Source organism: Saccopteryx leptura, chromosome 3 (assembly GCF_036850995.1).
Source record: "Saccopteryx leptura isolate mSacLep1 chromosome 3, mSacLep1_pri_phased_curated, whole genome shotgun sequence".
NCBI lineage: Eukaryota > Metazoa > Chordata > Mammalia > Chiroptera > Emballonuridae > Saccopteryx > Saccopteryx leptura.
In genome coordinates, this window is record NC_089505.1 from 7,375,984 (window position 1) to 7,398,060 (window position 22,077).

The window sequence follows — 22,077 nt, forward strand, 5'->3', positions numbered from 1 at the left end:
TTGTAAAATTTGCCCAAATCTCCAGTGCTAAATTCACTCTGAATTTAGTAGAGCTTAAATCCAGGCCTATCCAAAGTCCACCCCACATTCCTAGGTCATACTTATTAGCCTTTCTAAAGGACTCAGAGGAACTGAAATCTACAAATGATTTTCTCTTACCCAATTTTTTTTTTTCATTTTTCTGAAGCTGGAAACGGGGAGAGACAGTCAGACAGACTCCCGCATGCGCCCTACCGGGATCCACCCGGCACGCCCACCAGGGGCGACGCTCTGCCCATCCTGGGTGTCGCCATGTTGCGACCAGAGCCACTCTAGCGCCTGAGGCAGAGGCCACAGAGCCATCCCCAGCGCCCGGGCCATCTTTGCTCCAATGGAGCCTTGGCTGCGGGAGGGGAAGAGAGAGACAGGGAGGAAAGCGCGGATGAGGGGTGGAGAAGCAAATGGGCGCTTCTCCTGTGTGCCCTGGCTGGGAATCGAACCCGGGTGCTCCGCACGCTAGGCCGACGCTCTACCGCTGAGCCAACCGGCCAGGGCTTTACCCAATTTTTAACTAGAGTGTTTTCCAGACATATTGAAGAGATGGCTGACACAGGACCTGATATAATGGTCCCTGGCTCACAACCCCAGCTGCCTTAATCACCAGGATTAATCCTTTCAGATCTGCAATGTGGCTGGCATTGCCCAGATAGCCCTGTTCTGGAGCATTGCTCATTGGCCAGACTTTCCTCATTGTCTTGTGATGACAAGCGCTCTGAATGAGTTGTTTCTTATCTCTACCGTTCCTGCTCATTAACACTTCTATAAATATGTGTAATTATTTACACATAGAAGTGGCGTAGCAAATTGCCCCTTACTACACAATGCACTGTTTGCATCGCGCTTGTTTGCTAAACACAATCTCTGTCCCTCCTTAGCTTATGAGACACCGGGACCTGACCACCCATCAGTTTCAAAAGGGCAGCGCCATGCCTGTGGCCCCTCACCTCGCTGCCTCGGAGTCCATTCTTCATGCGAGTCCTCAGTGTCCTCCGCTGGGGTTTTGGCGTTCTGCGAGCCGTGAACCATGAAAGAGGTTCGAAGGGCTCTGAGGCCTGGGGAGAAACAAAATTGTGGTCCCCAAAGCGAAGTGCGTGAGGTAGCAGCTCCCACCCAGGTGGGCCGTCCTGCCGCCCGTGGATCCCACACCCTGGTTCCAGAGCCCCGTCACCTGTGCGCAGCAGCGCGTCCTGGTTCCTCTCCACGTTGGGGCAATGCACTTTCTCCCAGTCACCCATGGCGGCCACCCCTCCCGGGAGAAGGAAGCGCGGATGTCACTGAAAGCTTTGGGGGCCTGGGTGGAGACGCGGCCACGTGACTCCCAGCAGCAGCCGGCGGGAACTGCCGCTCGCCCCGCTGGGTCCAGGCTTCCCCCGCCTCCCTCAGTGTTCTGCCGCTCCCTCAGCGCCGCCCCCCCCCCACAAAATTCCGTCTGCGTCCCTGCTCCGGCCACCCCGCAGGCCCAGCTCCCACGTGCCTGAGCGGGAGACGGCAATTAGGCTGACTGCTTTGCCCACGGGCGCGCATTCGCGTGCCTGTGTGCTTGCGCTGGGGTGTCCCGAGAGGGAAAACGTGGGGCCAACTTCAGGGAAGCAAGGTCCAGCTAGGGCAGGGACTCCAACCAAGTCAGTGACCTCCTTGCTCAAGTCAGCCACTTGGGCTTTAAGCCAGCGATCTTTGGGCTCAACCGAAGACCATTGGGTCCAGTCTATGATCCCGCGCTCAAGCTGGTGAGTCCACGCTCAAGCCAGATGAGCTTATTACATTTTCTTGTTGTTCAAGCACTCTCTTGAGTTCCTCTATTCTAGTCTCAAGTTTATCGAACATCCTTATGACTGTTTGCTTTGAATTCTTTATCTGTCCAATTACCCATCTCCATTTAATTAGGACATTTCTCCAGAGTTTTTTTCTTCTTCTTTCATTGGGGGTATATATTCTCCTGTCTCCCCATTTTGTTTGACTTTCTATTTTTGTTCCTTTGAGTAGAATGAAATAGTCATCTCTCCCAGGCTTGAAAATGTCTTTGTTACATTGTGTGTTGAATAGTTTCAGCCTGCTGGTTGTGGTTGGGGGAGGTGCATGCAGTACCTGTCCTGTCACCTGACCTGAGTGAGTTCTAAATGGGCCGCCTGGGGTGTGTGAGCCTCCTTGCACATTTAATCTGGGCAGGGCTCTTGGTGTAAAAGGGGCTGAGTGGTGTGTGCTTTGTGTGTTCTGTTTTAATTATCTGTTGTCAGAGCATGGTCTGCGCTGGGTTACCTGATTGCTTTCTTGTATCTCACCCCCCATTAGACCCACCCTTTGTCCTGGTGGGGTAGCCTGGGTGCACACACATCCTTAATTTGTTCATTCTTTACCTTCTCGGGCCTTGGCAGCCCTGTGCACATGCACAGCATTGCCCCCCTCACTCCTCACTGGGCCACAAGGTTTTGCTAGCTTTGTGTTTTCTTTGGGTAGAACAGCCTGACCAGTGCGAGCAGCAGTGGCCCCCAATTTTTGCAGTTTTTCTGATCAGGCAGTCCTGTGTGCAGACAGTAGCCCATATGCTGGCTCCCCATTTTCCAGGAGGGGTAATACCAGTAGTGACCCACTATTTCTGCACTTTCTCTGGGTCGTATAATCCTGCAGCTGGTACCAGAGTATTTTGCTAGCTCTGCACTCTCTCAAAGTGGGGGATCTCTGCATTCACATGCAGCTCAGTGGGTGAAATTTTGTCCTGCCATACCTACCTGTTGGGTTGATATCTGGGAAGAGCAGCTTCCTTTACACAAGCTTAGCTGCCCTACTTATTCTGTTGTATTTAGCTCCAGGAGGGTGACAGGGGATGTGATGTAGCACCCTGCAAGTGGCCATAGAGCCTGGATGGAGCTACTGTCTTCTATCCTCATGTCTGGGAGATGTAAACAGTGGCACTTGAGGAGCCACTGAGCCATTTCACCTGCAGATGTTGTAAAGTACCAAAAGGCTACAGAATTAATATTAATATTTTAGGAGGCTTGGAGAACATTTTATTAATTTGGGTTAAGGTGTGCAGAGAAAATTGTGAGAATAGTCTCTGTACTGTATGATTAGCATAACCAGGATGGCTCTTGCCATTGTATTGTAAATGAAAAGGGAAAAAAAGCATAGATTCCCTGACATTCCACCACACCTGTGGGGAAAGGAGTGAATGGATAGCCAGGTGCAGGAAGGGAAAAGCCAAAATAAACCTTTTCTTATAACTATGAGCCATTTGCGGGCATTTGTCCCCATGGAAACTACCTCTCTTATGTAAATGCATGTGGTTAATACCTCTGACTCTGGACAGAGAGATGGCAGATGAACACTAGAAAATATAGGAAGGCCTTTTAATATGTAAAGAGATATCTTTCTACCATTGTGTTGGCTTATAAATTTGTTTTCTCCAAAATGATGTATGGTTTGCAAATTGAATGTGGTCCTATCATGTTAAAGGACATATGACTATAACCAATAGCAGTAAGGGGCTCCTAATTGCAATTTTTGCTTCTCTACTTCCCACTTACAAAACTATAAAAACTAAGTAGAACAAAGGGCCGGTGCGCTCTCCGTCAGATTTCTGTCGGAGTTCCCGCCACTTGGCCAAGCTAGACAATAAAGCTTTGATGTGTAAACGACGGACCTTGCTCCTGTCTTCCATATTTCGGGTCCCTCCGAATTTGGATTAACACACTCACTGGTCTTTTTGGTCCTGAGCTGATCCTTCACCTCCTGCAGAGCTGTCATGGTTTCTCAGCCTTCTCTATGCACCCCCCCCCCCCGTCTCTCTCTCTCTCTAGCTTGTTGTGCAGGTGTTTAATTGTTCCTCAGTTGTCTTTCAGGAGGAATTGTTCTAAGTAAAGGGGTACATTGGATGGGTTTTGGGGAGGGTGCAAGCTCAGCGTTCACATGTGCCACCATTTTGGACCCACTGGAGAGTTCTTAAATAAAGTTTGAAATTAGCTAAAGCAACTGTGACATTCGAATAAAAGCCATAAAATACATTAATGGGCTTGGGAAAATAACTTAAAAAGAACTGGTCCAGTAAGTACAGCTCATTCCCGGAATAGATGAGACCAGACTCCCAGGATGAATAAGACAGATGAGTCCTAAAGATAGGGAAGTCGTTAGACTCCCAGGATGACTAGGAGCTGATGAGTCCTTGAGATAAGGAAGTCGTAAAAACTCCTAAGATAGTTAATATGACCACATCCTAGGGGATAGATAGGGACATTTCCAGCTGGGGGCTTTCAACTGTATGACTGGTTACTAAGGCACATGACTAAAAATTTAATTTGGAGGAGCCAATTGCTAAACGCCAAATTCGCTTCTGTATGAACTGCTTGCTTGCTACGCTATAAAAACCCCTAGACTGTAGGCGCTCAGTGTGGCTCTTGTGACTACCACTTGAGTTCACCCCTGCGCAGGTTAATTTTGCTTTGTTCTCTTTTTCTCTTGGCCATAAAACTTTGTCTGAAACTCTCCAAACGTCTCCAGTGTCTGTTTTACCCGGCGAGTGTAACATTTTATGGGGGCTCGTCCGGGATTGCCCATTACGGGAATTTTGACTGGGGGCAGGCGGAACAGCTGTTTGAGCTGGTGAGTATTTTGTTGTAGAATTTCTTGTTTTTGTAATCTGGCTCCGGAGCACTTACAGTCTGTGGTGGCAGACAGGACGCTGTCAGTGACCCGCCCAGACACTCGGGCCAAAGGGCAGGACGCTGCCGGCCGAGGTTTCTGTTTCTGTCTAAAATCGATCGATCGTTTCAAAGTAGTGAGCTCACTCGCGCCGCGCCGCGCTGCTGTCTGGTTGTTTGTTTAGCCTGAATGATTGTGTGGAAAATTTTGTGTATTGCCCTCCTGGGATTTGCTGCACTGTTGTGTTTGGTATTAATTTGTTTGCCAGTACAGTGTGATCAACGCTCGTCTATCTGGATCACCCTGCTTATAGGGTGGGGAATTCTGTGTGTTTTCTTTGTAGGACTAGAAGCATACCTGGCTGAGAAGAACAAGTACCGCGAGATGGGACAGCAAGAATCTACTCTTAAATCCCCCCTTGATTGCATTTTAAGTAACTTCTCTGATTTTCAGAAGAGAGCTCAGGGTTAGGGGGACCTCCACCCGATCGAGAAACTCTCCGGACCTTAAGCCAAGTGGAGTGGCCATCTCTTAAGGTTGGATGGCCATCTGAAGGAACCTTTAATCTGCCCATAGTTTTTGCAGTAAGGGCCATTATATATCAGGTGCCTCACCCAGATCAATATGTGTATATAGATGTTTGGATAGATGTAGCTACAGACAAACCTGGGTACATTAAGAGGTGCATAAAAGCAAATCAAAAGGTTAAGAGAGCTATTTGTGTGAGCACTGCGGACATTAAGCCTCGCCCTCCCTCCGCTCCACCTGCACCTGAAAAAAAAAAAAAGCCTCCCAAATCGTATCCGGTCCTTTCTGATGTTACTGAGGATATAGTGGACCCTGTAAATTATCCTCCTCCTTATCAGAAGCCCAGGGAGCCAGATTCATTCTTTTTTTTTTTTTTTTTCTTTTTCTTTTTTCTGAAGCTGGAAACAGGGAGAGACAGTCAGACAGACTCCCGCATGCGCCCGACCGGGATCCACCCGGCACGCCCACCAGGGGAGACGCTCTGCCCACCATGGGGCGATGCTCTGCCCATCCTGGGCGTCGCCATGTTGCGACCAGAGCCACTCTAGCACCTGAGGCAGAGGCCACAGAGCCATCCCCAGCGCCCGGGCCATCTTTGCTCCAATGGAGCCCTGGCTGCGGGAGGGGAAGAGAGAGACAGAGAGGAAAGCGCGGCGGAGGGGTGGAGAAGCAAATGGGCGCTTCTCCTGTGTGCCCTGGCCGGGAATCGAACCCGGGTCCTCCGCACGCTAGGTCGACGCTCCACCGCTGAGCCAACCGGCCAGGGCCCAGGGAGCCAGATTCAACTGTGCCCAAGAATGTCCAGAGTCCTCCCCACACCCGGGGGGGAACCCCTTATGCTCAACCTTCCTTTGCTGAAGGTGCCCCAATGTTACCTCTTAGGGAGGTGTTGCCCCCACTAGATGAAGGACCACATGCACCGTCCCGAATGATTTATATTCCTTTTTCTACTAGTGACATTTATAATTGGAAACATCAGACCCCGTCATTTTCAGAGAAACCTCAGGGGTTAATTTCTTTGCTTGAGACTGTTTTCAGGACCCATCAACCAACTTGGGATGATTGCCAGCAGCTTTTGCACACTTTGTTCACAACGGAAGAAAGAACCCGCATCAGCCAAGAAGCTGAAAAAGTATTTAGGGAAGAGGGGGGCACTGAAAGGGAACTAGAGAGGACACTCCCCAGGAGCCCCCCCAGTTGGGATCCAAACAATGTCAGGGATAGGGAGTCGCTTACCCAATATCGCCAGGCTCTATTAAGGGGAATAAGGGCAGCTGCTAAGAAACCAACCAACTTTAGTAAGGTAGGTGAGGTAACTTAGGGGAAGGATGAGTCCCCTGCTGCATATTTAGAGCGGCTAATGGAGGCCTACCGGGTTTATACCCCTATTGACCCTGAGGCAGAGGAAAATCGCAAGCTAATAAACATAACCTTCGTCACTCAGGCAGCCCCAGACATTAGAAAGAAGCTCCAGAAAATAGAAGGATTTGAGGGAAAGAATAGGAGTGAATTATTAGAAATAGCACAGAGAGTCTTTGTCAATCGTGATGACCCTGAGTTACGGAGAACAGCTGTAAAACTACTCTTGGCACAGCTATCAAAAGGACCAAAAGGGAAACAGCAGCCATTTAAGGGAAAGAAGGGAACTTTCCCGCAGAAGCAACTAGATAAAGACCAGTGTGCTTATTGCAAAGAGAAAGGTCATTGGAAGAAGGATTGCCCTAAGCTACAGGCCGTAAATCAGGAACAAGGCTCACAAGTTTTGCTCCAATTAGATTGACGGGGCCAAGGCTCCATTTCTGTTGGCCCCCAGGAGCCTATGGTCACACTGTCAATTGAAGGGAAACCAACTACCTTCCTAGTTGACACGGGGGCCACTTATTCTGTCCTAAAGAGACCACTTGGGACATTACAAAAGGAATCCACAAAGGTAATAGGGGTCACTGGCAAAGCTGTCTCATATCCTCGAGCCACTGCACGGATTACAGACCTGGCGCGAGGGACTATTACTCATTCATTCCTGATTATTCCAGACTGCCCTTACCCGCTGTTGGGACGAGATTTGTTGCAAAAATTTCAAGCAACAATAACCTTCAACCAGGAGAAGAATGCAGAAGGCAAGGTATTAGTGACTGTACCAATATCAGAAGAATACCTGATTGCCTCCCTCCCGGAAGGTAAGAGCGGGTTTACGGGCATCCCCGAGGAAGTAAAGCAGCAGGTTCCTGGAGTTTGGGCAGAGAATAATCCTCCGGGATTGGCAGTACATCAGCCGCCTGTAGTAGTGCTGTTGCGGAGTGATGCCAGCCCAGTATGCATCAGGCAGTATCCTGTACCTGCTCGGGCTAAACAGGGTATAGCACAGCACTTGAGGCGCTTATTAGAAGCCGGGATTCTCCGGGAATGCCAATCTGCCTGGAACACTCCTCTACTGCCAGTACAAAAGCCTGGAACACAGGACTATCGCCCAGTGCAGGACCTGCATGAAGTGAATGCTCGGGTAGAGACCATACATCCTACTGTGCCAAACCCCTATACCCTATTAAGTTCATTGCCACCGACTCATGTTTTTTATTCAGTATTGGATTTGAAAGATGCCTTCTTTTGCATTCCATTAGCAAAGCAAAGTCAGGAAATGTTTGCCTTTGAGTGGAATGGTCCTGAGAATGGACTTTCAGGCCAATACACTTGGACCAGGCTCCCTCAGGGTTTTAAGAATTCCCCAACCATATTTAATGAGGCTTTGTGCAAAGACTTACAGGAGTTTCGAGCCGGCCACTCTTCAATTGTACTGCTGCAGTATGTGGACGATCTCCTTATCGCAGCCCCAAACCAGGAGAGTTGCCAAGAAGCTACGTTAGAACTACTCCAAGAATTGCACGGATGGGCTATCGAGTATCTGCTAAGAAGGCCCAAATTGTCACCCAAACCGTGAGTTACTTGGGGTATGACTTGAGGGGAGGACAACATAGTTTGTCTAGCCAAAGAATTCAGACTATATTACAGATTCCTGAGCCTGTAAGTAAAAGACAAGTACGAGAATTTTTAGGTGCTGTGGGATATTGCAGACTTTGGATACTGGGATTTGCAGAGCTGGCCAAACCTTTGCATGAGTTAACACGGGGAAAAGAGGAACAATTTGTATGGACAGAGGAGGCACGAGAGTCTTTTCAAAAACTTAAGGAGGCCCTAGTTGCAGCCCCGGCATTAACCCTGCCAGACTTGTCTAAGTCTTTTCAACTATTTGTGACTGAGAAGAAGGGCATTGCTCTAGGGGTCCTCTGTCAAGAACTGGGACCTTGGAAAAGACCAATAGCCTATCTGTCCAGAAGACTAGATCCTGTGTCATCAGGATGGCCCAATTGTTTGAGAGCACTTGCTGCTACCTCCATCCTTGTTAAGGAGGCCAGTAAACTGACTCTGGGTCAAGACATTCAGGTCATTGGAGAGCACTATTTAGAACAAGTGCTGCGGGCTCCACCAGATAGGTGGATCTCGAATGCCCGACTAACACAGTATCAGGCACAGTTGCTGAACCCCCCCGCAATACAATTTTTGAAAACAACGGCCTTGAATCCTGCTACATTGCTCCCGTTGCCAGACTCATCGGTGATCCATGACTGTAGACAAATATTAGATACCATTACAGGAGCCAGACCAGATCTATGGGATCAGGCCTATGAGAAGGCAGATTTAACTCTGTTCACAGATGGAAGTAGCTATGTTCGGGATGGGCAAAGGTATGCTGGAACTGCGGTGACCACACAAGATACTGTGTTATGGAAAAAGGCACTGCCTAAAGGCACATCTGCACAACGGGCTGAGCTTATCGGACTCACACAGGCCCTTAGAATTGCTGAAGGGAAAAGTGCCAACATCTATACAGACAGTAGATATGCCTTTGCCACTGCCCATGTACATGGCGCCATCTACCGGGAGCGTGGGTTGTTGACTACTGCAGGAAAAGAAATTAAAAATAAGGATGAAATTTTGGCTCTATTAGAAGCCATTTGGTTGCCTAAAAAGGTGCCAATAATACATTGCAAAGGACATCAAAAGGGGGATTCCCCTATAGTAAAAGGAAACCACTTTGCTGATCGAGCGGCACGGAATGCAGCAGAAGAGGAGGAACACATTAACCCACTGCTACTCATCCCACCCCCTACTTTACAAATAGAACCGAGGTATGAGCCAAAAGAAGAAGAAAAATGTAAGCAACTAGGGGGTAATAAAAGTAAACAGGGATGAATAGAATTACCAGACAGCAGAATATACCTACCACAAGGAGTATTAAGACAAATAATTCAAGAAATACATAGCAGCTTCCACTTAGGACAACAAAAACTAGAACATCTAGTAAGAAAATATTATGAGGGAGCGGAAATCAGAGATATCATACACTCTGTTGTGTCTAGGTGTCAGGCCTGCGCCAAAGTAAATGCTGTCAATAAGAAATTACCTCCTCTCATCAGGCACCAAGGAAAAGCTCCTGGGGAACTATGGGAAGTAGACTTTACCGAAATGACTCCAGGGAAATTAGGCTACAAATATTTGCTTGTTCTAATAGACACCTTTACTGGATGGACTGAGGCTTTTCCTACAAAAGGAGAAACTGCTTCAACAGTTTGTAAAATACTTTTAAGAGAAATCATTCCACGATATGGCATTCCCATTGCTGTAGGGTCAGATAATGGACCTGCTTTTGTGTCCAAGATATAACAGGAATTGGCAAAAAGATTAGGGATCAATTGGAAATTACACTGCATTTATCGGCCTCAAAGTTCAGGGCAAGTCGAGAGGATGAATAGGACCCTTAAAGAGACTATAATTAAGTTAAGAGAGGAGACTGGCGAAAATTGGGTAGAGCTACTCCCTTTTGCATTATATAGGGTTCGAAATACACCTTATACAGGAAAATGGACTCCTTATGAGTTAATGTATGGGCAAGCAACTCCTTTGGTTCCACAAATAACAAGGGAAGAAATTGAGGGTTCTAATCAAAGTTTTCTAAAGTCCTTACAGGCATTACAACTAATACATGCAGAATTACGGGCGCTTAGAGACCAGCAGAAGGACCAACTCAAAGGACTTCCACTGCCAACTCCACCGGAGCCAGGACAATGGTATCCCAAATAAGACTGTCCAAGAGGCACTTCTAGCAGTACATCACCCAAGGACTGACTCCCACCTAGACGGGTCCAGACACCATGATCCTGAGCACCCCCACTACTGCCAAGGTAGAAGGCATACCCGCCTGGGTCCACCGCAGCCGGCTGAAGCTTGCAGTCCCAGCAGAGACACCTTTGTGGACAGCGAAGACTGACCCTGCCAACCCTTGTAAGCTGACCCTGAGAAGGACAGCATGCCCTGCTTCAGCCACAAACCAGAAGTTAACTGGTCCACGCATGGAGACTTTAGGGAGGGAGGGAAACTAAGGAAAAGGAAAGCCAAGTAAGTCATCTTAAGGTTTGATGCATGTACTGCTATGAGTTATACAGAAAGGGGGTGTAAGTCCCTTGGCTGAGAGAGAAGCTATAAGGTAAATAAAAATTATATATGTGCTCATAGCTACCACTATAGAATAACCTATGAATATTAGTCATGTGTCCAATAGGCTACTTATGAAAAGGACACCTCCAAAAAGCAATCTTTAAAAGAGGATTACTTAGTACTAACTTAGTCTTTGCTGAAGGTTAAGGTTTTTAAAAATCAAGAGTTTTGACTAGAAAGAAATTGTATGGTTTTGATAATAGAAGGTATAAGGTATAGAGGTACTTTTGAAAAGAAAAGGAAAAGCAAGTTGTTATGAAGGCCAGTTATTTCTGGATAAGAAAGTGCATAAAAGTTGAAGGTTTATGTAAGTTGCAGAAGGTTTGTGTAAGTTGCAGAAGGTTTGTGCAAGTTGTAAGAAGTTAGTACAGAGAAGAAAAATGCAAGGCAGAAAGAATAGAAACAGTTAAAATAATAGTTTTATCTCAGCCATACCAACGCCGAAGAATCTCCATTATAGTTAAGGATTTAACTAGGACAAAGAAGAGGAGGAAATGTGACATTCGAATAAAAGCCATAAAATACATTAATGGGCTTGGGAAAATAACTTAAAAAGAACTGGTCCAGTAAGTACAGCTCATTCCCGGAATAGATGAGACCAGACTCCCAGGATGAATAAGACAGATGAGTCCTAAAGATAGGGAAGTCGTTAAACTCCCAGGATGACTAGGAGCTGATGAGTCCTTGAGATAAGGAAGTCGTAAAAACTCCTAAGATAGTTAATATGACCACATCCTAGGGGATAGATAGGGACATTTCCAGCTGGGGGCTTTCAACTGTATGACTGGTTACTAAGGCACATGACTAAAAATTTAATTTGGAGGAGCCAATTGCTAAACGCCAAATTCGCTTCTGTATGAACTGCTTGCTTGCTACACTATAAAAACCCCTAGACTGTAGGCGCTCGGTGTGGCTCTTGTGACTACCACTTGAGTTCACCCCTGCGCAGGTTAATTTTGCTTTGTTCTCTTTTTCTCTTGGCCATAAAACTTTGTCTGAAACTCTCCAAACGTCTCCAGTGTCTGTTTTACCCGGCGAGTGTAACACAACAAGCTTCCGCTCTGATATGCTCTTATTTCTCATGGTCAAATGTCTACACAATTATTGGGATATTGGTTTTTCCTCTGACTTCTATTCTTTGTTGGATCGGGGAGAAGTAGTTTATTTTCACCTTGTTTAGCTTTTTTCTCCTGTGAGGATGGGAATAACTTCCAGCTTCTTACTTGTAAAAGCAGAAACAGGAAGTCTTGTGTTAATTGCTTTTTAAGTCTTGGCTTCCTGTTCCCTATTTGTAAAATAAAGGGATCAGATTACTTCGTGGTGCCTAAAGTCTCCAATAGTTCCAGCATTCTGTTCATTTCATAAGCCCTGACTTGCATGAAGAACAGTGCCAATTTGTGACATTTGGTACCGTTCTACAGGTAGACCTGCAGGTGGACAGAGAGGCACATTATTTTCAGGTTGTCCCTTGATTATGTTTATCAAATCCAGGAAGTTCAGGAGTCCAAGAAATTCAACAATGTGGAGCCTATAATTTTCATTTATTCTTTAATGCTGTAAAAATATTTTCTGAATGCTTGGTAAATGCTGAGAACTTTTATCATAAACTTAGTATCTCAAAGAATATGAATGTGTATAATTCTGATGAATCTATCTTTTTTCTCCACCATTTTTTCTCTCTAGTTATGATTTGTTTTTTTCCCTCTTCATCTTTCCCTCCCTGGATTTCTCTATCACCCTTCTTTTCATCTTGTTTTCCATATTTCCTTCCTCCTGTGCTCTTAAAGCCTTTGGAAGTGCCCATCATATACCAGGCACTATGCTAGTAAATCATGTCCCTGCACTCAGTGACTTCCCATTCTACTATTTTTAATTCTGTCTTTTTAACTTTTTTATTTAAATCTCCTTAATTTATTATAAAATATGACGTGCTTTGATTTGACAAATATATTGAATTTTATCAACTTTTTATTATAAAAAATATACTCTTATTGCAAAAATGATAAAAACAAAACAAATTTCCTATAATGAGATATTTACTGTTATTATGACATTTTCTTCCCATATTCTCTGTGTACCTATTATATTTCTCTATCTATATGTACTAAGGTCGATTGGGTGTGTGTACATCTGTGTGCATAGATGTGCATTGCACATGAGCATATCTCTGTGTCCATGTGTGTCAGTTATTTGTGTATATCTCTATATGTATACAAATGAGTATTTATTCACTCTTACAGTAAACACTTATTGTATTTCTATTATGTGCCAGGCACTGTGCTTGACATTGGTTGCCTATAGTGAATGAGACAGACTCACTTTCTCTCTTTATAAAAACTACATTGTCATGAGGTAGACAGAGGGAAAGAAAAATATACATAAATAATATAATTATAAGTTGTGACAAGCACTGGATTTGGCAGTGAAATGCCTTTGGTCCCAGTTTTGATTGATCATGGCAAGGTTCAATATCTCAGCTTCTTTGAAGGCAGAGCTGAGACCTAAGTCTTGGTCCTTCAGCAATGCATGTTCTCAGCTATAAAACTGAGAAAATTTATAAGTGATGAAACAAATACCCTGGGAGGTGTTCTGTGACCAAAATATCCTAGCTTGTAAGTGGTGACTCAGGCTCAGATAAATTCTGGATGCCCAGAACTTAGAAGGTCTCTCAGTCTGGACTGCTGCCACAACACAAGAAAAAAAGAGCATGTTAGGAAAGATGTCACTTTTTGCTAAACAATTAAAAATAGTGTTTATGCCCCTGACTGTCAAGAGCAAAGAAAAGACTTCTTCTAGTGTTATCACCACAGCAGATAGATTATTATTTTATTTTTTGTTAACTCAGGTTTTCTCTAGTATTTTTTCCCACCAAAAGACAATAGCTTGCTCTTACCAGAGAGCTCAGTAGGTTAGAGTAGAGGTAGTCAACCTTTTTATAACTACCACCCACATTTTTATCTCTGTTAGTAGTAAAACTTTCCAACTGCCCACTGGTTCCACAGTAATGGTGATTTATGAAATAGGAAAGTAACTTTACTTTATAAAATTTATAAAGCAGGCCCTGGCCGGTTGGCTCAGCGGTAGAGCGTTGGCCTGTCGTGCGGGGGACCCGGGTTCAATTCCCGGCCAGGGCATATAGGAGAAGCACCCATTTGCTTCTCCACCTCCCCTCCTTCCTCTCTGTCTCTCTCTTCCCCTCCCGCAGCCAAGGCTCCATTGGAGCAAGGATGGCCAGGGCTCTGGGGATGGCTCCTTGGCATCTGCCCCAGGTGCTAGAGTGGCTCTGGTCACCGCAGAGCAATGCCCCAAAGGGGCAGAGCATCGCCCCCTGGTGGGCAGAGCTTCACCCCTGGTGGGCGTGCCGGGTGGATCCCGGTCGGGCGCATGCGGGAGTCTGTCTGACTGTCTCTCCCCGTTTCCAGCTTCTTTAAAAAAAAAGAAAAAAAATTATAAAGCAGAGTTTTAGCCAATTAAAGCATATAATAATAATTACTTACCAGGTACTTTATGTCCAATTTTTGCTGTTTGGCAAAATAAATCTTTATAAAACAACTTACTATAGTTAAATCTATTTATTTATACTTTGAATACATAGAAATTACATTAGTTGGCCCTGGCCGGTTGGCTCAGCGGTAGAGCGTCGGCCTGGTGTGGGGGGGACCTGGGTTCGATTCCTGGCCAGGGCACATAGGAGAAGCGCCCATTTGCTTCTCCACCCCACTTCCTTCCTCTCTGTCTCTCTCTTCCCCTCCTGCAGCCAAGGCTTCATTGGAGCAAAGATGGCCCGGGCGCTGGGGATGGCTCCTTGGCCTCTGCCCCAGGCGCTAGAGTGGCTCTGGTCGCAGCAGAGTGACGCCCCAGAGGGGCAGAGCATCGCCCCCTGGTGGGCAGAGCTTCACCCCTGGTGGGCGTGCCAGGTGGATCCCGGTCGGGTGCATGTGGGAGTCTGTCTGACTGTCTCTCCCCATTTCCAGCTTCAGAAAAAATAAATAAATAAATAAATTACATTAATTAATTGAATTATTAGTGGGATCCCTGACGTTGATGCTGGGAAACTAAATATTGAATATTCGGTTCAATATTTGTGAGGAACAAGCAAAGGTTTCCCCTTTCAGAAATTTAGGTGGTTTCTTTTGTCATAATATGATTAACAGCAGTAAATCCTGATTCCATAAGATATGAGGTGGGGAAAGGTATCAATAAACTGAATACCATTTCCCACATATTTGTATAGAAGACCAGCATTGTTTTATTTTGCCATGGGTTTTCATATCTACCACTGTCGAATTTATGTTTACTTTCTTCATCATATCTAGTTTCTAATAGTTCTTCTTGGCAAGTTGTATCAGCCTCTTCAATATTTGTGGTAAAAGGATTTTTCATCCAGTCATATACCTTCAATTTCAAAATATCTTCAAATTGTTTTTCCATGTCCAATTTAAGTTTGTTGAGGTGGTTACTCAATCTGTCAATATCATCTGGAGTTACGTCATCTTTTATAGATGATAATTGAGGAAATTGATGAAATTCTCTCTTCAATAGATTATGATGAAGTAGTTCAAGTTTGTCAATAAATAATAGCACAATACTTTGGCAACCTATAAAAGTTTTATTAGCTCCTTGAAGCTGCAAATTGACATCATTAAATCTCTTGAAAATATCTGCCAAGTAAAAGGCATCATTCTTTCCTGTTTTTAACTGTTGACACAGATTGGCTTCACTATTACTTTCCAAAAACTGTATGACTCTATCATATAATGCTACAAATCTAGCCAAAGATGTACCCTTTGACAGCCACTGAACATCTGTGTGCAATAGTAACTTAATAAAATCTTTATTATTGCCCTGGTAAAGTGACCGAAACATTCTATCATTCTTTGCTTTGGATTTGATCTTGTTTACGGCTCGAATTATTGTAGTTAATGATGAACGGAGACCTGTTCTTAGATGTTTTCCTAGAAGATGTTGTCTGCGCACCACACAATGAATACATAAAACATTTGGCACTTTTTGCTTCAAATAAGCAACAAATCCATGATAGCGACCTACCATTGATGGTGCTCCATCAGTAGCACATGCAACAATATTATTCAAAGGAATAGTATTTTTTGTAAAGTATGTTTTCACAGTATTAAATATCGATAATCCTTTTGTATCTGTGATGCGATTTATTGTGAATGGCATTTCTTCTCATAATATATTGTTTTTATCAAAATAGCATACATATGTCATCAATAAAGCATCATTATCTGCAATGATAGATTTGTCCAATTGCATGGAAAATGAAGAGTTTTGGAGAATACTTATGTTCGTTTTCAACATTAACTGCCATTTTATCAATTCATCGCTTTTACTGTGCTATCATTTAGGGCAGGGGTCCCCAAACTACGGCATGCGGGCCGCATGCGGCCCCCTGAGGCCATTTATCCAGCCCCGCTGCACTTCCGGAAGGGGCACCTCTTTCATTGGTGGTCAGTGAGAGGAGCAAAGTTCTCATTGAAATACTGCTCAGTTTGTTGATTTAAATTTATTTGTTCTTTATTTTAAATATTGTATTTGTTTCCATTTTGTTTATTTTTACTTTAAAATAAGATATGTGCAGTGTGCATAGGAATTTGTTCATAGTTTTTTTTATAGTCCGGCCCTCCAATGGTCTGAGGGACAGTGAACTGGCCCCCTGTGTAAAAAGTTTGGGGACCCCTGACTTAGGGGCAACTTTTTAAAATTTGAGGTGTATTCTGATGCATTACTGTTGAGATAAATTCTTTTATAGAGGGTATTATTACAGTTTCTCCAATATTATAGCTTTTACTACTTTTTGCAATTATTTGTGAAATAAGTGGCAATTAATCCTTCTTCATTCATTGTATGTTGTTTCTTTTTTTTTTTTTTTTTTTTTGTATTTTTCTGAAGCTGGAAATGGGGAGAGACAGTCAGACAGACTCCCGCATGCGCCCGACTGGGATCCACCGGGCACGCCCACCAGGGGGCGATGCTCTGCCCCTCCAGGGCATCGCTCTGTTGCGACCAGAGCCACTCTAGCACCTGGGGCAGAGGCCAAGGAGCCATCTCCAGCACCCGGGCCATTTTTGCTCCAATGGAGCCTTGGCTGCGGGAGGGGAAGAGAGACAGAGAGGAAGGAGAGGGGGAGGGGTGGAGAAGCAGATGGGCGCTTCTCCTGTGTGCCCTGGCCAGGAATCAAACCTGGGAGTTCTGCACGCCAGGCCGATGCTCTACCACTGAGCCAACCAGCCAGGGCCTGTATGTTGTTTCTTAAATGATGCAACGATAGTTTAATAATTTTAAAATTTTTTATATATTTCCAGAAAATAATATTCAATGAGCTTTTACTTGTCATTTGGATGCTTTGTAGAAAGATGTTCTCACAATCGACTTGGCTTTATTGCCTCATTGGATAATGTTTTATGGCACAATAAACACATTGAATGTTGTTTATTTGTAACATATTTTATGAAACGCATCTTCAGATACTCTGGCAAATAGCCGCGTGTGTATTTTTTTTGAGACATGGGCTTATGATATTTCACAATATTTTGTTTGAAGCTGTAAGTACGTGCTTGCTCTCAGAAATCTAACTACGTACTGGCTTTAGTTTTGATTATGTAATGATTTAGCTTCACATACAAAACGTGAAAAAAACTTATGCGCTTGAAGTCGGTTGCGTGGTCACGATGTTACAAGTATCATGGTTGAGCGAGAGTTTGTCGAGACAAGACTAACTTAGTGAGTATCCGTGGTTGTGCATTTTATAAAATTTTATGTAGCGTGTGTTGGCCAATGGCATCACTTCTTTGCGATCAGGGCCAAGTAGCAAGATATCAGCTAGTTTTGGCAGTCCAAGAGGGGATTCCTAGAACGTCACCCTATTACCCTAAAATCTGGGAATCGAGATGAAAATATGAGTTAATTGGTGTCTCCATTGTCCGGCATTTTCTGTCATAGAAAGAAGTGTTGAACCATGAAGTTCTTTGTCTCTGCTACGGGGTAATAAAATGACAAACTGCTAGTTTTGGGGCAACAATAGCGGTCATAAACTGCTGGGGCTGTGGGTGTGAACCCAGGATTAGGTACCTGGCTGCTTGCAGATGTGGGCCAGGTGGTTGCAAAAGAGGTTCAATGTGGTCCCAATACAAAACCCTGTAACAGAGTCTGACCGCTGCCCTGATCCTGACTGGTCAATAGTTAGTCGATTAGTATGTAATCCTGGTGCCATTTGGTTGCTCCGCTACCACCCACTATGAAAGCTGGAATGCCCACTAGTGGGCAGTAGGGGCCCTGTTGGTCAGCACTAGGTTAGAGCATTACACCCATACACTAATGTCATAGGTTTGATCCTGGGTCAGGGCACATACACAAAGAGATTGGTGTTTCTGACTGTCTGTCTCATCCTTTTTCTCTCTCTAATATTAATAATTAAAATTTAGAAAGAAGAAAAAATGACAATGGCTTTTTTTGTTGTTGCAGCTTAAATTGTATAGATCAGTGGTCGGTAACCTATGGCTTGTGAGCCAGATGTGGCTCTTTTGATGGCTGCATTTGGCTCGCGGACAAATCTTTAATAAAAAAGAATAATAACATTAAAAATATAAAACATTCTCATGTATTACAATCCATTCATTTTCTACCACTCATGTTCATGGTTGCAGGTGGTTGAAGCCAATCACAGCTGTCCTCTGGGACAACACCATATTTTTATTGGATAATGCGTAATGTACACAGGTCATTGTATGGCTCTCATAAAATTACATTTTAAAATATGTGGTGTTCATATCTCTTTCAGCCAAAAAGATTCTGAACCCCTGCCTTAGGCTATAAGGACCCTGCCTGCTCACAGCCTGTGCTCCACACTCAATGCAAACTATAAGCATACAAACATATACATCATATATATTTACAAACTTATTTGACCCACAACAAACTTTAAAGATTTGATATTAAATAACCCATGTTTCCTACTCTCATAACAGTTAACCTTGATATCAGTATTAACAGATAAAACAGAAAGTCCTTTTATTTAGTTTTTAAATACCATTTTAAATAACCTGAAACATACATTGCAATTGGAATTCTAAATTTTTTTCAACTTAAAAATAATAATAAAATAAAAAACAAATAAACCTATGGTGCCCTGACCAGATGTATCAGTGCATGGAGTGTCCTTCCTGTGTGTCAAGGTTCTGGGTTCCATCCCAGGTCTCAACACCTAAGAGAAGCAAACAAGAAGTTCACAACTAAATGGAACAGCTAAGTGGAGAAATAAGCTCCTCTCTCTTTCTCTTTCTCAAATCAATGTAAAAACATTAAAATCCAATGAGAAATGGTGTGATACATCTGCACATGCCTAGTACATTTCTCTCAACAAAAACACAGAAAAAAAGACAGAAAAACAAAGAAAAAGACCCAGATCTCTCTACGGATCATGTTTCTATTTTTCACACCTAGTAAGGACTACTTTTTTTTAACCATAATGTATTTCAACTCTGAAACTCACAGTGTTTCCCACTCACTTTTGACTCCCATGGTGCATCTTTTACAATGGAACCATTTCTCTCTTGCTTCTCCAAAACACCTGACCAGCAGTGCCTTGGGGAAACTCTTCCCAAACCTGAGGCTAGAGGGTTGATGAGGCCAATGGACTTTTCATGACACAATGGATTCCTTTAATGTGCAATCAACCCTATGAATACTGGAGTCTTTTATCAGATTAGACCAAATGAAATCCTGAGGCTTCTCCCTGGAGTTTCATAAAATACAATGTGAAACTCTTCCCTCTCTTTTCCCATCAATATCTACCTTCCTGCCAACATGAACACAACAAGCATGACTGGATAAGCACCAGAAGCCAGAAAGCTTATAGCTCATCAGGATCAAGGGGGAGAATGTTACAGTAATATAATGCTATAGTAATTAAATATATAGAAATATAGAAACTATAGAAAATATATAAAAATGTTAGGGTATAATATTAAAAGCTACTAAGGTAAGTGAATAAGACTACACCCTCTCGGTGGGAGCTAATCTAGTGTATAGGGATATGATAGGCAAGACCATGCCCTTTGCACCGGGCCCAGTTAATGTGTGTGTGAAGTTATATATAGATAAAAAGAGCTCTATGGGTCAAATAAGTTTGCAAATATATGTTTGCTTGCTTATAGTTTGTATTGGATGTGGGGGACAGGTTGTAAGCATGCAGTGTCCTTATAGCCTAAGGCTCAGTTTGAAACCTAAACTTTTCCGCACACCCTTGACTGTTGCATGATAGGGGATGGTTCACTCTTATGAGGAATCCCATTTATGCCTCAGATAAGTGGCTTTGTATCAGAGACTTTCTTGTTTGTATATTGCATTAAGGGTTTTGATCTCTACACTATAAGATGGGGCAGAGGAGCCCATGCTGGAGGAGAGCAGAGAAAGGCCATGTGGAGGAGAGTAGAAGCAGCCAAGATGGTGGTAGTACTTTACAACATATTTATTTCTATATATTTAATTACTATTGTAAAGTAGCATACCCCAGATGCTGAAAAGTACTGTACCTTACTTCTGTGGGTTTATGTAGAGACAACACACAAGTCCAGATGAGTTTTGAAGGGTTTTATTTAAGGAGATTTATTTAATATTCCAGCCGCATATGCTGACACGGGACATTTGCAGACACAAATTGTGTGCACCAAATACATCTCAGGGGCTGGTTATATACCTGTGTGTCACACATGGGCTGAGGAGAGCATGACATCATGGCATAAGCTTACAACATTTGTTTAGGGGACACACAGAAACATTAAGACTTTCAAGGCAACACAACCAAATATATTTACAATCTTTCAGGGTTCATCTTCCTTCCTTTGCTTACAGATATTTTCCCCTCAATATTCCAGGAAGGGGCCCTAGCTGGTTGGCTCAGTGGTAGAGTGTCTGCCTAGTGTGCAGGAGTCCCAGGTTTGATTCCCAGCCAGGACACACAGGAGAAGCGCCCATCTGCTTTTCCACCCCTCCCCCTCTCCTGCCTTTCTGTCTCTCTCTTTCCCTCCTGCAGTCAAGGCTCCATTGGAGCAAAGATGGCCTGGGAGCTGAGAATGGCTCTATGGCCTCTGCCTCAGGTGCTAGAATGGCTCTGGTAGCAACAGAGCAACGCCCCAGATGGCAGAGCATCATCCCCTGGTGGGCGTGCCGGGTGGATCCCAGTCGGGCGCATGCGGGAGTCTGTCTAACTGTCTCTCCCTGTTTCCAGCTTCGGAAAAATGCAAAAAAAAAAAAACCCGAGGTCACCCTGGCCGGTTGGCTCAGTGGTAGAGCGTCGGCCTGGCGTGCAGGAGTCCCGGGTTCAATTCCCATCCAGGGCACACAGGAGAAGCGCCCATCTGCTTCTCCACCCCTCCCCCTCTCCTTCCTCTCTGTCTCTCTCTTCCCCTCCCGCAGCTGAGGCTCCATTGGAGCAAAGATGGCCCAGGCGCTGGGGATGGCTCCTTGGCCTCTACCCCAGGCACTAGAGTGGCTCTGGTTGCGACAGAGCGACGCCCCGGAGGGGCAGAGCATCGCCCCCTGGTGGGCAGAGCGTCACCCCCCCCCCCCGTGGGCAGACCGTCGCCCCCTGGTGGGCGTGCCGGGTGGATCCCGGTCGGGCACATGCGGGAGTCTGTCTGTCTCTCCCCATTTCTAGCTTCAGAAAAATACAAAAAAAAAAAGAAAAAAAAAGATTAAAAAAAAAAAAACCCAAGGTCCCCGGCTTGAACATGAGCTTATCTGATTTGAGCAAGGCTCACCAGATTGAGCCCAAGGTCGCTGGCTTGAGCAAGGGGTCACTCACTCTGCTGTAGCCCCCCTGCCCCCGGTCAAGGCACATATAAGAAAGCAATCAATGAACAACTAAGGTGCTGTAACTAAGAATTGATGCTTCTCATCTCTCCCTTTTTGTCTGTCCCTCCCTCTTTCACAAAAGCAGCTAGTGTGCACCATGGGAACAGCACTCATTTATGGAGCATCTGCCTTTGTCATGTTGCAGGGACACAGTAAGTGTTTAAGGCGCCTCCCATCACCCCCAGCTCTGGATGTCTGTGTCTCCATAATGGTAGGAACTAAAGTGTGTGGGAGAAAGCTCACCACTCTCCCAGGTGGGACTCTTCTCCACGGAGACAAAATCCAAAGCTCACCTTACCCCCTCCTAGGTGGGGCCCCACGCCAGTCAGAAGACCCAACTCTGCTGTACCATGACTCCTGTGGTAGGACCCCCTTTTAACATCACAGGGACCAGAGGCAATGTGATCAAACCCAGACCCTCTACTCTCTCAGTTGTGACCCTTCCACACCGCC

General features: G+C 44.6%; 1 protein-coding gene, 1 non-coding gene and 1 pseudogene across 2 annotated transcripts in view; 1 reads left to right on the forward strand and 2 right to left on the reverse strand.

Annotated features, from left to right (window-relative positions):
• Positions 1 to 1,283, reverse strand: part of LOC136398647 (histone-lysine N-methyltransferase PRDM9-like) — a 288,127-nt gene extending 286,844 nt beyond the window's left edge. Inside the window, exon 1 of the mRNA XM_066372854.1 lies at positions 1,208 to 1,283. The gene's annotated coding sequence lies outside the window, so the exon portion shown is untranslated. The remainder of the gene's footprint in view (positions 1 to 1,207) is intronic.
• Positions 1 to 22,077, reverse strand: part of LOC136398654 (histone-lysine N-methyltransferase PRDM9-like) — a 416,485-nt pseudogene that overhangs the window by 313,566 nt on the left and 80,842 nt on the right.
• TRNAD-GUC (transfer RNA aspartic acid (anticodon GUC)) lies at positions 13,808 to 13,883 on the forward strand. The gene has a single exon. It is a non-coding gene; the product is annotated as a tRNA-Asp (tRNA).